At 32.0% G+C, this 15793-nt stretch overlaps 1 protein-coding gene across 27 annotated transcripts in view; it reads right to left on the bottom strand.

Moving 5' to 3' along the window:
* LOC106871495 (anion exchange protein 3) overlaps positions 1-15793 on the bottom strand; it is a 746335-nt gene that overhangs the window by 500048 nt on the left and 230494 nt on the right. For 4 of the 27 annotated variants that reach the window (XM_089359039.1, XM_089359041.1, XM_089359112.1 and 1 more), the window contains exon 2: positions 3902-3984. The exons of the other annotated variants lie outside the window; for them this stretch is intronic. The gene's annotated coding sequence lies outside the window, so the exon portion shown is untranslated. The remainder of the gene's footprint in view (positions 1-3901; positions 3985-15793) is intronic. 27 annotated transcript variants of the gene reach the window in all.

Genomic DNA, 15793 nt, shown 5'->3' with positions numbered 1-15793 from the left:
ATCATATGATGTTCAAATATCACTTTTTAAAAATATTTGTGTGATCTATTTTTGTTTTTTCAAATAAAACCATATTTTTTCTGGTTATATTTTACATGGTGAAATATAACCATGTGAAATATACTGCACGGCCAAATGTTTAAAAAAATTACTTCACAATCTCACTAACCCAGGTTCAATCTTATTGTGTGGCAGCATCTTGGTCAAATGTCTTTTACCAATCAATCTAAGTTTTGTGAATGAAAGTGAAGAGGCAGAAACTGTGTGGATGCAGTGTTATCTTAAGGCATGGGCACACTGGCAGTTGTTCAGGGGCCTAATTCTAATCTATGCAAGTTGTGGCTTAGTGTCAATATATAATTTAGGGCCTAGTTCATTGATTTGCCTGGGGGCCTTTAATGCTAAAATGGCTCTGTGTGAACGTCCATCAAATGGACTGTGCCTGAGATTCAAAAAATTTGTCCTTGTCATACATTTAATCAGGCTGATTCTGCCTATAAATTACATTCAGTGTAGATGTGTCAGTGAGAAACTCAGCCACTTACAAGCTACTTCAATGAGCAGGTAGTTCAGTTGATATTTATTTTGTTTTCCTTATTTTCAATGATTTAGTAAGGTCAGAAGGTCAAGATATAATTATTTGATTATTTAAAAGAAAAAGACATTCATTCTGTTCTTGTTGAACTCTAAGTAACAAATAGAACTTGTGTACTTGGAATTTTTCACTGTTGCCCTTCTCCATTATGTAATAATTTTTTCTAATTTTGGCACAAAGCAAGTAATTCTGGAGAGGGGGAGAGTTGATTATATTAACCCCAGTACTCAAATACATATTTTATTGATTCCAAAAGGATGAAAAGCAAAGTCAACTTTGACAACATTTGAACCCAGAATGCAAAGAACTGAAGAACTGCTGCTGCTAACAATTTTTTTCAGGCATGGTAACAATTCCACCAACTTGCTGCCTTTCCTTTATTCAATAATAATAATAATAATGTTTTCTAATTCAGACACAAAGCCAATAGATTTGAGTGAGTGAGGTTAGTCAGTACCATTGACTGCAGTACTGAATTGGTAGACCTTATTGTATAGTCCTAAGGTGTAATACAAGTAAAAGGTGAGACCCACAGCATCTAGGATTATCAAGCAGTCACCTATCTAAATATTATTTACTAGACTTGATGTTGCTTAACTTTGGTTACTGAACAAGAGCCATTACATTCAACATGACATGGCCATACACAACAAAACATTAGACTACAAGCCAATTCTTTTATTCTTTTACTTGTTTCAGTCATTTGACTGCAGTCATGCTGGAGCACCACCTTAAAGGGTTTTAGTCGAAGAAATCGACCCCAAGACTTATTCTTTGTAATCCTATGCTTATTTTATCAGTCTCATTTGCCAAACCGCTAAGATATGGGGACCTAAACACACCAGCATTGGTTGTCAAGCAATGGTGGAGGGACAAACAGGCACGCACACACACAGACACAGACACACACACACACACCGGGCTTCTTTCAGCTTCTGTCTACCAAATCCACTCACAAGGCTTTGGTTAACCTGAGGCTATAGTAAAAAACACTTGCCCAAGGTGCCATGCAGTGGGACTGAACCAGAACCATGTGGTTGGGAAGAACACTTCGTACCACGCAGCCATGCCTGCACCTGCAATAAGAGTAACTTTATATTTTGTCCTTTTGTTTTTTTTTAATTCCTCAATCAAGAGACAGGACAATGGTCATAACCTTTTTCAGGGTCTCCAAGGCTGCTGGGAGGAAAACAATAAGGTATTCTCAAGTCAAAGCCCTGGCCTGAATACTTAAAAAGAAGTGGATGTCACTAAAGCTACCAAAGGATCAGGTGGTAGTGTTAAACAAGATGATGAATCAAGTCAACATGGTCATTTGACTTGCTAGAAATAATAGCTGAATCTACTTAGATTCACACTCTGCTATCTGAAATAATAAATGAGAAAACATTGGACAATGGCAGTTAATGGTATACAAAATACAGTTCTATATTTAAGAGATGAGGAATTATGTACATTATTTACAGTTGACGGATATTTGTCATCTTTACTGTTAACAACAAACAAGATAAGGACAAATATCCATCAACTGTAAATAATGTAAATAATAGATATACAAAATGTTGTGATGGTCATAGTTGGAACATCTTTGATTAAGATTAAGTCTACTTGATCAGAGTAACCTTGGATTAAACAACACCAAACTATAAATTTAGTTATTATTTTGTGATATTGATTTCCTTTCAGGGCATACAATGCAATTTTGCAGAAGATCAAGTAATTTGACTTTAGAATGATAAAAGCAGAGACAACTCAGCTAGAATTTCAGTCTTAAAACAGTGATGTATCAAACTAATTATGTTAAAGCATCCAGTTTGGCATTCTGCTGTGTAGTTTACCACCACCAAGGCTGGTGAAAGGTTATACCTATGTGATAACTGTGATAGTATATGTTGGGACAATTTTACTATAGAATTTCCATAGTTAACTGGTTGTAATGGCAATGACATGACTGTTATTCTTGTCTTCAGTAGATTAATATTGCATCCTAAAACTCAGATTCACATCGCTGTCTCTTTCTGTTCTCTCCCTCGTCTACCTCTCTATATACACACACACATTTGTAGGATAGCTGTATTATATTGAGTCATACAAGTCAAATGCTTCACTGTCTCCAAATTTACCTGAAGTAAGTCAGCAAATATGAGAAGTATTTACAATTTTATTTTTATTTCTTAAATACAATTTTGTTTTTTAAATAAAGTAGTCTCAACAAAGGGGAAAAACATTGTATTTTTGAACAAATTCAGACAACTGTTAAATTACCTATTTTTGCTCAAGAACATTGTTTTAACCTTTAAATAAATCATTCCAACCAATAGGCTCTGTTCCCTTTAGCATCATGCATGCTATGACATGCAAGGGAAGAAAAGAATCCCATAATATTCAAGTGGTTCCTGGACAAATTCCTCCAACAAATTTAGATAAACCATCAATACCTGTAAACATTCAAACAGGTAACAATGTCCAAAGTATGACTGTGACAGGAAATATGATTAAATATCTTCTTTAGGTAGTACTATTTAGCTAGTCATGACCTGGGCCAATACTGGCCAAAATGTATCTATGAATTTAAGTAATGCAGAGGGGGTCAAATAGATCATGGAAAGTTAATTTAGAAGCACCTCTTTGGCTAAATAGATCACTTGGAAAAATTCTAGGTAATTCAGTTAGTTAACTCAACAGTCGATAAAGAGTAAAACAGTTATTCACTGGTCTTAGTTATCCTGCAAATCCATGTAGGTATCAAAGGCATAATTGGTACATATTATGCAGTGTAATATTTAGTAAACAAAAATGAAGTATCTAAATATATGTAGAGAGAGATTATAATTCTGATAAAGAATATTTCTCTTCTCAAAAAAGTAAAACAAAAAAATAACCCAATTCATGAATAAGAATAAATAAGAGTGAAAAAGAAAGGAATCAAAAAGATGGAAAAGGAAAAAAAAATCAATTTAGTAAGTAATGAACAACAGTTTGTTAATGTTCAAGAAGCATAAAAGATTTCAACTAAAATATCTCAAAGGAAAAGAAGAAAAATTAATTATAGAATTCTAGTGCATTCTTTGTATGCACTCCTTTGATCCGGCTCTTTTTAATAATAGTCAGAATTGGCTAGACTAAACCCAGTATTGGGTATTCAACAGTGTAAATCTTTGAAAGTCATATAGTCATATTTATGATTATCAACTGGATTGCTAAAAAATTTTTTTTTAGAACAACTAAAAATATGTGTATATATATATATATATATATATATATATATATATATATATATATATTATTAAAAAAAGGAACATTTACCTTCTATTATGGTGGAAAAGTTTGAATCAATGTACATTTTCCTTATCAACAGCAAAATACATGGTAGATTATAAATGACTCACCTAGAAAAATAGAATTAAAAAAATATTTGTAACTTAGCTGGTGATTAGAACTAACTAAACAATATAATAGATTAGTTTAAAAAGTACACAATGCTAGAATTTCAGAGAAAGAATAAATACAATTAATCTTTGAATTGACAAACATATCAGATACATGCAAAGAAGGAAATAGAAACAATTTTTGCTTTTTAACAAAAGTTTTGAAAGATGTTTAATGTCAAGCTTGTTTTCATGACATTTTAATTAACAAATTATCAATTTAAAATATAACTAATTAACACACATTACACACTTAATACATGTAGGCTTAGAGGAAAAGAAATAAAGCAGTATAAAAATTCAGTTAAATTACATTTATTAGTGGAGTATTGTAATAAAGTAATATTATTGATTAAATAAATGACAGATAGTTATGAATAGCTGAACAGATTTATTCATAATTAGTTGGAAATGTTCATGAAAAATGTTTGAGAATGGACTGAAATAGAGAAGTGAGGTTCACATGAAAGAACAGAATGTTGAGAGTAGTATGGGAATATATAATTCAGTGGGTTGTAAGATATGAGAAAAAAGGTAAACAAGATTTAAATACCAAGTCGTAAATGTTAATTTAAAGAAGAACTAACAAACGAACTAATGATTGAACAAAAGAGAAAATTGCTAAATCTCAATTGTGGCCACAAGAGGGAGGAGCATAGAGTACTCAACCCACCTGTCAAGAAGCTGGGCGGTCCCTGAGATTACCCCTGCAGGGAATGTGATCTACCTACAGTTGTGCAGGTGTAGGCCTTACAGAGGAGGGGTAGTGCCAAACTTGTGTTTGAGTGTGTGTGACACAGATATGGCGAAAGAAAGGGTGATTTGTTAGTTTATAGTAAAATTTTCATAGATTGATGTCAAGGGAACAATAACTAACATTCTGTAGTGAGGGCAGTTTATGATGTCTTGCTTTTTTTTAAAGTTACTCAGGGATAAAAGGGCCATGCAGAGGACCTTACAAAATCTTTCAGATATGTGAGATTGATTCCACTGATGTCTAACCAGAACATCTGTACTTTTTGTAGATTTTCTACTGTTTCTAATGAAGAAGACGAGTGCCCATAACTCCTTATCAGGGTTTGCAAGACTGTTGAGAGAGAAACAGGAAGCTATCCTCAAACCAGACCTTGCCTGAATACTTGTAACAGAATAGACTCCACTGGAGGCACCCAAGAATTACATAAAAATGGCAGTATTAAACGGTGATAGATCAAGTGTAATACTCGAAAATTCGTTAAGTTGTTAGATGTCTGCATATTCTCCTATTTATAGAGATAGAAGGAAAAAAAATCTGTTATCTCTGTGAATAACAACCACCACCATTACCATTGTTATCAGCAACAGGAGAGTGATGCATCTCACAAGTTATATCTTGATAAATTGCTTTGTATCTTGAAATTCAACCAGGCCACAACAAACTAACAATAGCAAAAATATCTTAATTATAAAAATACAAATTGTTTTAATGATCGTATCATATATATTAAGTTAAAGAAGCTGATATGTTTCAAAATGACTTCTTTTAAAAAAAAAATCTTTATAGACGCACAGACATTTTGTTTTCAGGCTTTGAATTCAAAATACACAAACACTTATAACTATTTGTACACACACACACACACACACACACACACATACACATGACTCTCTCAAACACACACATATGCTCTCTCTCTCACGCATGCATATCCATGTACACCACACGTATGCACACACACATGCAGATTCTATTACCAAAAATCTGTATATAATCTCACAAAGGCAGTACCAAAAACATTGGCATTATAAGATAAATAATGTTAGAGCCATCCACATTCAAGCAAGTAGCCAATAATTTCTAAAGAGTTAAATTACAAGTAATGGCATTGATAACAAAACACCAACTAGCTGTTAATGTCAGAAATAGAACTTGTTTCTCAAGGAGACCACATAAAATGTTATGTAAACAAAAAAGTAAAAAAATACAAAAGTAAAATAAAAAAATTAATGAACTGAACATTTTTATAACTTGTTTTTCATAGAAGGATATTTATTTATTTTCAGTTTTCATAATTTTTCATTATAAATTGTGAAGGGTAAAATAATATATTTTTTATGTTATTTGTTAGGATTAGCAATTTTTCTCTAGTATACACAAAATTTGAAATACATATATTTAATTGAAGATTTTTCTTTCTTGTTTCTTTTTTTTTGCAGTTTAATCTGGAAGAAGAGGCTATACTCATGGGTGGGAGGTTGAATATTATGAAGAGCAAGTATAAGTAGGTGGGTAGGAAAAGTAGGTGACAACTGTGGAAATTGTGTAGGGTTGAAGAATGACCAATGATACACGAGTTGAAAAAAGGTAGGGAAAAGGAGATAATTGACAGTGCAGAAAAGGACGTAGAGTAGTGTAGAGCAGCAGCATAATAATAATAATAATAATAATAATAATAATAATAATAATAATAATAATAATAATCCTTTCTACTATAGGCACAAGGTCTGAAATTTGTGGGGAAGGGGTAAGTTGATCACATCGACCGCAGTGTTTCACTGGTGCTTAACTTGTCCACCCTGAAAAGATGAAAAGCAAAGTCGACCTCGGTGGAATTTGAACTCAGAATGTAATGACAGGCAAAATACTGCTAAGCATTTTGTCCGATGTGCTAACGATTCTGCCAGCTCATCGTCTTGATGATAATAATTAATAATGGTTTCAAATTCTGCCACAAGGGCAGCAATTATGAGGGAGGGGATGAATTGATTATGTCGACTCCAGTGTTTAACTGGTACTTCTTTTATCAGCCCTGAAAGGATGAAAGGTAAAGTCAACTTTGGCAGAATTTAAATTCATAGTGTAGGAATGGGCAAAATACCACAAAGCATTTTATCCAGCGTGCTAACAATTCTGCCAGCTTTCCGCCTTGATGATGATAATAATAATAATAATAATAATAATGATGGTACAGTACACAAAGAAAGACAGATAGATGATAGATGAAAGGGAGAGTGGGTAACAATGTGTTTGGGTAGGTTGTAAGAGTGTAGGGCTGATGTAATAAATGGCTGGGGAGGAGGGGCAGAAATTATCCATTCTAACCAGTGTGACATTCAAGAATTAAAATTGCCGAACACTGTTTATGATACATTTTCTACAACACATTAAATGCTCAACTGACAATACAAATATACTTATTTAAACCTTTCTTTTATAAACATTGTTATCTGAAACCTGATATATATTAATCCCTGTTTGAATTACTGTCCATTTAACAAACCTGTAGCCTCACAGATTTTGTAAAGAATATAGTATTATTTTTGCTACTGTTACATTAATTTACATTGTTGTACCGACACAACTCTACACTTCTGGTGGCATATGGAAAATAAAGGATATGCATTTAAAGAAAGAGTTTCTTGATTTAAAAATCATTAACTATATAACAAAAATCTAAAACAAAAAATGATAAGTTTTATGGAAGGAGGTTTTCATATTGTATGCAAGCGCTTTAGATGTTTACAATTTTCCCAAAACATGAGTTTGATAAACTTAACAGCAAAAGCACTTACAATACAAAATCTTCCTTTCAGAAACATGTCATTCTGGGGTTTTAAATGTTTTATATATATATATATATATATATATATATATATATATATATATATATAAATATTTACATATAAAATAAAAGCAGCTCTAGTATAATAAATACTATTAACCACAGATACTTAATGTATATGCTTCGTGTATTTTCCAGTGGCTGCAATAGCATGGGAGTATATACATTCTCAAAGCGCTAGGTGTTAAAACACTTCAGAGTCATGGCCAGGCGAGGTAACTCATCTTCAATCACTCCGAAATGGGACTGAAGGTGAGTTACCTCACCTGTCCATAACTCTGAGATGTTTTAACACCTGACGCTTTGAGAATGTATATACTCCAAAGTGTATATACATTGCAGTATATGCATACTCCAATGTATACATATACATTGGAGTATATGTATATGTACTCCATATACATATACATATGTATATGTCCTCCATATGTACTGCAGCCACCGGAAAATACACAAAGCATATACATTAAGTATATAATAATGCAATTAATAATTCTTAATTTAAGAAAATCTTTCTTTAAATATTGTGACTGTATCAAGAATTCTTTGCAAAACCATTTTTTAAATGTGTGCACATGCAGACAATGGACAAATGGCTAAGAAGTTTGCTTTGTAACCACAAGGTCTTAGGTTTAGCACCATTCCTTGGCATCTTGGACAAATTCTATTTTTGGTATGCTCAACCTGGTAAATGAATTTGGTTAAGTGAAAACTATAGAAGCCTATAAAATGGTTTGTACCAATAATTTAAAGGTACAGCCTTGTTATATATATGGTTTATGCTGATTCTATCAGAGAATTACACAAAGAGTACATGTATCTATGGAATGCTCAACCACTTAAATGATAATTCAATGAGCTGGTCATCTATTTGATTGAACAACTGCATTATCATCATTGCAACTGATGGAGATCCATCCATCCATACACACATACACACACACGTCACGACGTCAATACACATTATTCAGAGCACATTAGATTATAATTGCCATATGTATCCCATACTAAATTTATACACATATTGATTTCAAATTTTGGCACAAGGCCAGCAATTTCTCGAGAGAGAGCAAGTCGATTACACTGATCTCAGTGCTGGACTACTACTTATTTTATTGACCCCGAAAGGATGAAAGGCAAAGTTGACCTCGGTGAAATTTGAACTCAGAAGATAAAGACAGACAAAATCCTGCTAAGCATTTTGCTCAGCAGGCTAACAATTCTGCCAGCTTGTCACTTTGAAATGTGTACACATTTTGGAAAGCATGAACGAATCTGTGACATCATCTGAGATTAAAGTCTCTTCATAAACTTGTGTTGTGTTAAAACACACAGCATATACTGAAATAAGAGAAATATCATCACTGAAGTGACTCATGAAGACAACAAATGCATTTAACCTTTCTTGAGGCTTGTCAATGCTGTGCATTTGGTTGTCACTTGCTTCAGTGAATGTCATGAATTGATGTATAGGAAACAGTGAATAAAACATTCACTAGTATTGTGGAAGCTTACTGAGCTGAAGAAAAACTCAGTATAAAATTAAAATCATCATCTGTATATCATACTAAATGTATATACAGCATTAGAAGACATGAAATTATGGAAGTGTCTGAAATGCAGTGACTTGTGAGAATAACAGGGGAGTTTTGCCTTTCTCAAGACTTATCATGCTGTTACACTTGATTGTCACCTGCCTCAATGAAAGTTTCTGCATTACCAAAGAATGTTTTATTCATGTTTTCCATATATTGAAGCATGAATTTCGTTTAAGCTGGTGACTATCAGGTAAATAGCATTAACAAGCCTTGGGAAAGATAAAATGTATCTGGTATTCTTGTGAGCCAGTGCAGTGATGATGTTTAATCTCACTCCAATATACACTATGTTTTTAATACAACAAAGCTGTGAAGAGATTTTATCTCAGACAATTTTACAGCATCATGCCTTTTATGATACATAGATAGCGATATAATTGTTTGTCATTATCTTGGTTCAACCCCCATTATTTTCTACACAAGAACAGTTTGAATGAAAGTTAAATATCTGCATGAATTACAGCAGAAAGTATTTACTGCTGGATGCCAATCCCAGCACCAAACACTTATCTGTAAAGATGGAATATCCAGTTTCAATTAGGTTGATTAAAGCAAGTAACACATTCTGCATAATGTCACAGAGCACCATGCTTAATGGCAACATTTGAACTTCTAATATGAAGGTTTATTCTTCACTATATTATCTAAATCACTAAATAACAATCTCTCTAATTCTTAAACTGAGCCAATTCACCACAAAAGGAGGAAGAAAAAAACAGTATTCAAATGTGATAAAAATCTTCAACACTGCTATGGCAAGATTATATTTTAAAAAATTATTTGAATTTAGTTGTAGCTAAAGACAACTGGAGCTACAAAACATAGCAAAATGTCAGTCAAACAATAGACTATCTTCACATCAGACCTATTTTATTTAAATACATAGACAAATGAAATATATTTAGATTCAGGCAAATTCACACTCACATACATGTGTGTGTGTGCACGCGTGTGTGTCTGTGTGTGTAAAGGCAATATACACCGACAGAGATGCTTAATAACAATAGAATTAATATCTATAGATGATATTTGTTTCATTTTATTAATTTTTTTCTTTTGTGGACTGGAATTAAATTTTAGGAATACATATATTTTACTGCCTTTTTTTCCCCTCTATACAATTTTCTTATTTTATTTGTTTATCTTATTACTATTTCTTACTTTCAAATAATTAAGGAAAAAAAAGGGGGGGGGAAGAAAACTGACTACAAAACAAAACAAAAAGCAAATGAGAAAGACAACTATCAAATATAGAGATGAGAAAGATGGAGAGGATAGGCAATCTCTGCTCTAAAAATCACATATCTTTGGAAAAAATAAATTATATTTTTTTGATAGAAATTCATAACAAAAAGAATGTGAAGAAAATCTTGGGTTGATGAATGTTTCTTTGTCAATCTTAAAAAGGAAAAAAAAAAAAAAAATTGATAAATAGAGAGAGAATATTTTTTCATATTTGAAATTAAATTAGCACATTATTACAGTTTGAAATGTTCAGTTTGTTACATATGAATTCAGTCCTCAGCTAACTCTGTTTTTAAAAGAGGAAAATATAGTCTATAAATAAATGTTGGCTTGTTCTTAATGAGCCCTTTCAGCATATCAGCAGGTTGATTCAAATTTATTGTTCTTCTAATATATATTTATAAGGCTTCACTTTTGGGTTTTTCTTTTTTAATTTTCATTATTATTTTGTTGCTGTTGTAGTTTTTTTGTTTTTTTTGCCAGCCTTACTTGGTATCAAATTCTAAACACTAAATAACTTACGCAACAGCTGATATGTAAGAAGTGTTGCGTTACTTGTTAAATAACTTGTAAAAATGGTTGCTCTTTGATGGCCAACAGAGTTGTGAAATTTCAATTTTATGATTTTTGCCTTTTGTCTTTTTTTTTAAATTTATTTTATTACAACTTATTCAGGAAATGACTGTCAGAAAAGGCATGTAGAACACTAGACAAAAATTCTTCTGGACTGATGTTAGATAATAATTACTGAACTGATGGACTCTCCCATCAAAGATAACATATGAGTACTCAGCTTTTGCAGAACAACCAGCACAAATTTGTTTGTGGCAAGTAGCTTGCTTACCAACCACATGGTTTTGGGTTCAGTCCCACTGCATGGTACCTTGGGCAAGTGTCCTCTACTATAGCCTCAGGCTGACAAGCCTTGTGAGTGGATTTGGTAAACAGAAACTGAAAGAGCCTGTCATCGCCATGATAGATCGCTGACCACTACATTTATATATTTTTTCTCCTTGTTTCTCTCCTTATTTCTTTCTGTGTTCCTTTCAGTTGAAGATTGTAGGCTCGAAACGTCAAAGACTTTCTCTATTCTCAAGCGTTAAACTAATACATCCATTTGTTGTTTACACCGCCTGTCTTTGTCTGTTGTTTTTTTCGTAAATTCTCCCATATATATATATATATATATATATATATATATATATATATATATATATATATATATATATATATAAGGTCATCCCATAAGTTCTGTATGAATTTTGAATAAAGAAAACAAGTGATCAAATGTTATATGTAATTGAAATTTAATCATCAATGCACTTTCCCTGATTATCTATGACTTCCTTCCATCTTTTTACAAGCTTTTTAATCACATCAATGTAAAACTCTTTTGGTTTCAAAGCAAAGTACTCTGAAATGTCAGTTTCAACCTCCTCCTGGCTTGCGAAAGTTATGTCCCCAAATGATTCTGTAAACTATGAAACAAATGGTAGTCTGAAGGAGCAAGGTCGGGAGAATAAGGTGGATGAGGAATTTTTTCTCAACCAAGCTCTTCAATCTTCTGTGATGTGATCTTGGTAGTGTGAGGTTGCGCATTGTCCTGAAAACAGTTCACTGGAGTGGGTCTTTTTTTCCTTCAAAGCTTGGTTCAAACGCTCTAATTGCTAACAGTAGACTTGAGCATTGATTGTTGCATTAGATGGTAACAATTCAAAATGAATTACTCCTTTGCAATCCCACCAGATAGAGAGAAGAACCTTTTACCCATGAAGTTCCCTTCTCGGTTTTGATTGACCTTTTTCCCTTTTACCAAGCCACTGTTTACAACGTTTAACATTTCAATAGAAGATCCATTTTACGTCACCAGTCACAAGTCTATTCAAAAAGAGTGAAATGAGTTTGCGAGAATGGAGAGAAGAGCAGATGTCAACTCAGGATTTGTGGTTGCTTTCGGACAATTCATGAGGCAGTATGGTTTGAACTAAGCTTTATTGCCAATCCTTCAACTGATAATGCAGGATTTTCTTCAAGCAATGCCTCAAGGAGCTTATCATCAAACTCAACTGGGCATCCTGTTCGATCTCTATCTTCAAGGCTGAAATCTCCACTTCTGAATTTTGCAAACTATCTTCTGCAAGTTCTTTCCTTCAGACATTCTTTCCCATAAACAGAGAGTATGTTTCAAGTCGCTGCGGCTACAGAGTTTCCTTTTTTGTACTCATAAAGCATTATGTGCCTTAAATGCTCTTTGGATACTTCCATGTTAGAAAGGGCTTTAATCAAAAAAATTTTAACTCTATTATCCTGTAAAATAATATTCAATTAGTTTAAATGTGCATAAATGCATAAAAAAAAATTTTAATTCCATTAGACATTCTAAAATACTATTAAATTTCATTCAACTTTTAAAAAAGGGTATAATCAGGCAGAATGTATGGGATGACCTGATATATCTTGACAACCGAAGCTGGTATGCTTACGTCCCCGGAACTTAATTGTTCGGTAAAAGAGACTGTTAGAATAAATACTAGGCTTACAAAGAATAAGTTCTGGGGTCAATTTCTTCGACTAAAAAGGTGGTGTTCCAGCATGGCTGCAGTCAAATGACCGAAATAGAATAATAAAAGAATAAAAATGTATGTGCTGCACATTAGCTCACTCTCTCCATCAAATCTACTTTGCTTGAACAGGTGTATGGTGTACCACATGTCAGGTGTTGATGTGATCGCAGAGCAACATGAGATGAAGTGTTTTGTTCAAGAATACAATGCACCACCCAATCAAGGAACTGAAACCATGATCTCGCAATTCTGAGTGCATTACCCTAACAACCAAGTCATGTGTCCTTACTGAATTAGGCTACATTCATCATCATCATCATCCAGTGTTTTAAATCTGGGTTTTATCCCCATTAATGGGGGTGGCTGAGACCCCTTTCGGAGCCCCGCCACCTACATTAAAAAGGTTTTACTTCTAAGCATCAAAATTGTAAGCATTAAAATGTGTGAGCAAATGTGTGTGTGTGTGTGTGTGTGTGTGTGTGTGTGTGTGTGTGTGTGTGTGTGTGTGTGCCTTCTAGTTTTGACTTGACATGGAAACTGTCAAGAAGTACCATCATCATATAAGTGGTAGCATTTATTTCCAATCTTCCATGCAAATATGTCCAGTCAAGAGGAAATAATACCTCGTCTAGAAACAAATGAGGATTGGCAACTGGAAGAGCATCTGGTTGCTGAAAATTTGTTTCAATAAATTTCATCCAACACATGCATGTGTGGAAAAGCAGACATTAAGACACTGATGCTAATTCTACTGCAGATGATCATGTATTGTAATCTGAATCAACATAGGCACAGGTGTGGCTGTGTGGTAAGAAGTTGGCTTCCCAACCACATAGTTCCAGGTTCAGTCCCACTATGTGGCACCTTGGGCAAGTGTCTTCTACTATAGCCTCAGGCTGACCAAAGCCTTGTGAGTAGATTTTGAAGATGGAAACTGAAAGAAGCCCATCAAACACACATACAGGCACACATATAAATAATTCAAGCATTGGGCTTCCTAGTATTGATTTCTGTATTAATATTAATATTATTTTTCTGTTTATGTTCAGTTTATTTCTTTTGTATATAAACATCAGAACTCTCTAATTAGATTTTTACGGTTGCTCAGAATGCCAATTCAGTAAAGTTGTATAGCAAAGGCCCTTATATAATAAAATAATAATGCTACTACAAAAAGCTTTGTGATAAAGCAACAAAAGTCTAATTTCTAATATTAAAGGAAAGGAAGAAGGCAGTGAGATGGCAGAATTGTTAGCACACCAGGCAAAAATGCTTAGCGGTATTTTATCTGTTTTTACATTCTGAGTTCAAATTCCGATGAGATCAGCTTTGCCTTTTGCCCTTTCTGGATCAATAAATTAAGTACCAGTTGAGCACAGGGGTCAATGTAATTGACTCATCTGGCCCCTCAAACTTGCTAGGCCTTGTGCCAAAATTTGAAACCAATATTAAAAGAAGGAAACTTGAAAAGATATTCACTTATTGAGCTGTCTCACTTAAAAAACAGGATCTAAGTATTGTAATGCGGATAAACTCTGGGGATTTTTCCTTGTTCAAATTTACTCTCTATTGTTGAACTGAATGAAAAATGCATTCACTTTAAGCAAAAAAAAAAAAAAAAAAAAAAAAGAGAGAGAGAGAGAGAGAAAGAGCAGAATAACAAGTATAGAAAGACTATGGAATATTTGAAAAGAATGTGGAATTGCAACAGTAAAAGTGAAGTAAAAAAGAGAATGTGGGGAAAAAGAAAGACTAAGAAAATAGAAATAAGTTACGTTTGAAGTAGAGAAGAGAAGGTTAAACAAGGGTGGAAGGTACCTAGGAAGAGAGAGAGAGAGATTAGTACAATTAAATATGTGTTTATGTGTGCATGCATGTACATGTGTGTGCCACACACATGTCATTATGTATGTGTGAGTATACACACACAAACATACACACACATATGAGAGAGAGAAATGTGTGTGTGGGTGTGTGTGTGTGTGTGTGTAAATATATATATATATATATATATATATATATACATATGTATATATATATATATATATATATATATATATATATATATATATATATGTATATATATATATATATATATATATATATATATTATATATATTTATTATATACATATGTATATATATATATATATATATATATATATAGATAGATATATATGTATATATACATATGTATATATATATATATTTATATATATATATATATATAGATATATATGTATATATACATATGTGTATATATATATATATATATATATATATATATATATAGATATATATGTATATATACATATGTATATATATATATATATATATATATATATATATATATATATAGATATATATGTATATATACATATGTGTATATATATATATATATATATAATAATATATATATATATATAGATATATATGTATATATACATATGTGTATATATATATTATATATATATATATATATATATATATATAGATATATATGTATATATACATATGTGTATATATATATATATATATATATATATATATATATATATAGATATATATGTATATATACATATGTGTATATATATATATATATATGTATATATATATATAGATATATATAGTATAATATACATATGTGTATATATATATATATATATATATATATATATATATATATATATATATTATATAATATATATATATATATATATATATATATATATATATATATATACTATATATATATATATATA

The sequence above is a fragment of the Octopus bimaculoides genome, chromosome 1 (assembly GCF_046866305.1).
Source record: "Octopus bimaculoides isolate indiv1 chromosome 1, ASM4686630v1, whole genome shotgun sequence".
Classification (NCBI taxonomy): domain Eukaryota; kingdom Metazoa; phylum Mollusca; class Cephalopoda; order Octopoda; family Octopodidae; genus Octopus; species Octopus bimaculoides.
This window is presented reverse-complemented; position numbering and strand designations above follow the sequence as displayed.